Below are 3,658 nucleotides of genomic sequence, written 5' to 3' on the forward strand. Positions count from 1 at the left end.
GTCACAGAAACTATTTAATACAAAGTCAATACTCATCATCATCTTCTTCTTCTTCTTCATCATCATCATCGCTCACACACACTCTTCCTCGTGTGTGAATGAACATGGCCACACTGAACTCTGGGCCGTTCTGCTCGGGTCTCCTCTACAGAGAGAGGAACATCCAGAGACTGATCCATTTCTACAAAAGATGAACATCAGCTTAAAGGTTGTATCAGTGATTTCAGGCCCCAATTTTTTTGATCACATTCATCTAATCTTTCCTAACGATCCGCTAGCTGCCCACCCCATGAGCAAGCCGTAAAAAAAATGCGTCTCTGTAGTAGGCAGCCTAGGCTCTGAGATCTGCACACAAAAACAATTGGTTTCACCGACCACTCAAAACCAAAAAATGTTGCTCTATTATGGGGACTTCCTTACAAAGACGTCCTTATACAAAGACTTCCCTACAAATTAAGACTATTTTACACAATTGAAGACTAAATGGGAAACACAGACATTAAAAAAAAAAAAAAAAAAAAAAAAAAAAAAAAACTGTAAACTTGTATGGGGTCCATCCACTGTCTGGTTACCAACATTCTTCAAATTATCTTCTTTTGTGTTCAGCAAAGAAACTCATACAACTTGAGGGAGAGTAAATGATGACAACATTTTGATTTTGGGGTAAACTATCCTTTTAAGTAAAGAGTTGTGTGCTTGTGTGATCTATCAAGGGCCTAAACATCAGTAGGGCTGTTAAAAATAACCAAATTCAGATCCATTACTTTCCCTTCTTTTATTAAGACTGCAAGTATATCCTGAGGTGCATCATAATGTGTGGATCTGACTGAAGATCTGTATAGAAGCTTCTGTTCATCCCTGATACATCAAACCTGCAATCTCAACTAATTATTATTGGCAGCCTCCTTCTTAAAACAATTAAAAATAACCATTAGCAAAAATACCAGCATACATAAGTAAACCTAAACAATATAATGTTGGTGTTGTGAAGGTGTAAATCTATATTTGGAATAAATTCATGAAATAAATTATAATATGATTTATAACGGCTCCTGAAGGTTTTCTCCAGATCAGAAAAAATCACGCTTCAACTGATGCCTTCGATCTTTTAATGTCTTCCTTTCCGGAATAAAGATATTCCATATCACAAACATCTAATGGACACCGTGAAAAAACTGAAAAATAAACCAAAATTACAATCAAATTTGTTGAAGCGATTCTGCCATGACATCACTCGAAACATATCCCATTAAAACTGAAATCAATACACACAGTACATCAAATTATAAATAAACAATAACCAAAATACATACAAACATACCGTGTGCTTTCCAATCGGGACTCAGGAGACATCAGTAGACAATTTTTTTTGATCAAACACTCTTTCTATTTTCCCTCTTTCGATTTGTGTGCGACACCTCGTGTTTCTCTCTTATCTTTTTTCTTTTTCCTTTTCCGGTAAGCACGCAAAATATAAAATCACATGACCAATACGTCTTATATTACTCCTTTTCCCATTAGGTGTCACCATGGTTGCCAGGGTAGCGGTTTTCCCGCACAATTGGGCTATTTTAAAAAAGGAGTTGCGGGAAAAATTACAGAGTCGCGGGTTGCGGTTTTTTGGGCTACATTTATAATGTACCGCGGCCGCAAAAAAATAATAAAAATAAATAAATTGTAGACAAAGATCAAATGAAAAGGGAACTTTTATTAGTGGGTGTTGATCCCGGGAATGAATACTTGGCAACAATTGCTGCTGCTCGCGAGACGTGTGCTTTTGACTCAACAACATCACAAATCAAGTATCATCACATCATATGAGAGCGTTGTAGAAGCGTCGGTTCGGTTGTCCATGGATGAACAAGCAGCATTCTAAAATGTCAGGTAAATGGGGAAAGTATGGAAAGAAGTATCGCAAAGAATGGGAGACAGAGTAATGATTAAAGGAGTGGATTCGTAGTGTTCCAAATGATGATAGAAACGCATTCTGTAAATATTGTAAATGTCAAGAGCTCACCAAGCTGATAATTCTTTGCTAAATATAATGAGGATTCGAGCTTACATGCAAAAAAGAAACATATGCTGCCATTAATTTAAACCATCACCACGGATGCTTTCTCTCTTTACTGCTGAAATCCATTTAGCACTACCTTAGAAGGGTGGGGAAGAGGGCATAAATGTCTAAAATAAAACAGCCCTGAGATTCTGTTCAAAGCTGTAATCAAAATGAGGCTGCACAGTTAGACCATCTAAGAAGAAATGTTGTGAAAAGTTCTGGAAAAAGAAGAGACAAACAAAAATAAAGGGCCAAGTGTTCAGGTTCACCCAGTAAGCTATTGGGAATAATATTGATAAAAGCCAGTTTATGTTAATTTAGTTTAACAGTGTGTTAATTTTGCTTGTTTGTAAACAGAACAATCGCAGATCTGGAGAGAAAAGCATCAGAGAGAAGTCCTGATAAGAGAAAAAGTACAAGTTAATACTTCTGACTAGGGTTAGAAAATATCAGAGAGGACATGTTCTTATTTGACCTTTATTGTATGAGATTGTGTATAAAAAAAACAGTGTGTGATATTAAGAATTTGGGTAAGACAAAAGGCCAAAACTTTAGACTTAAACTTATACATATATACATTTATTTTAAGACCATTTGTGGGAATCCAGCCGTTGTCTAATCTGATTGGACACGGGAAAATTGGGCTAGTTTTCATTCCATTTGGGCGGGTTTTGAGTTGTCATTGGGCTGGAAATATTTCTGGGACCTGGCAACCCTGGGTGTCACTATTACCAAACTATCATGTAGATCAATACAATTCTCACATAAGTATTACACAAAATGTATAAAACAAAAACAAACAAACAAACCAAAAACTTTCAAAGGTGAAAAAATATCTGCGCCAGCTACATGATTTTTATTCATGTTTTTTTTTTTTTTTTGACAATAATTTAAAAAGATCCATTCTCTGCGCATGTACACTTATATTTAAACAACAGATTCATTCGTATTGCATCAATAAATGTGGTCATCTTAAACTGTACACAATGTATTTAACATTTATGATATATTACTCTGGCAGAGTGAAGTGATTTAACCAGTCAGAGGAGAAAACAGTCAACGCTTTGGAGAAACAAATACATATTTGTGTATGTAAATCTGACAGAATCTCTCTTCATACAGTCTCTCATCTCTTCCACAGACAGCATGAACACAGTATATTGACTGTTCTATTAATATATTTCACACATAACTGGAAAACACTTTTGAAAATCTCTACAGCCCGTCTGACTTTAATACAACAAGAGTCATTTGATCAACAATCTGGAAAGATGAAACCACATGAAAGTAGCTGGAGTAAATTGTTTTGTCATTAAGTTCACACTTACGGATTCAATATCAGAAATGCACAAAAATCAGATTTGGACTGTTGAAGTGTTTGGGATGATATTTGGTGTTTTAAGACACTCAGGAATCTGTGAGAAGAGATTCAGCATTTTCTCCTCAATCGTTCACAGTGACGGACACACAATCACTGCAATTATTTTTCCACTTTTTTTGGAGACACTGGATCTGTGAAGACAACAGAAAACTGTCCTTAGTGAGGAACAACATGGCAAAGAGAAATATCCTACTTTATGGAAAAAGAGCTGAAAGATTCCC

The 3,658-nt window shown here is 35.8% G+C and overlaps 1 long non-coding RNA gene across 1 annotated transcript; it reads right to left on the bottom strand.

The window, feature by feature from the left end:
- Positions 1–1,464, bottom strand: LOC311302662. The gene is made up of 2 exons (XR_014629641.1): positions 1,322–1,464; positions 1–181 (listed from the first exon to the last, which is right to left on the bottom strand). It is a non-coding gene; the product is annotated as an uncharacterized lncRNA (long non-coding RNA).
- Positions 1,465–3,658: the final 2,194 nt, after the last annotated feature.

Source organism: Rutilus rutilus (assembly GCF_951802725.1).
Source record: "Rutilus rutilus genome assembly, chromosome: 13".
In the NCBI taxonomy this organism is placed as follows: domain Eukaryota; kingdom Metazoa; phylum Chordata; class Actinopteri; order Cypriniformes; family Leuciscidae; genus Rutilus; species Rutilus rutilus.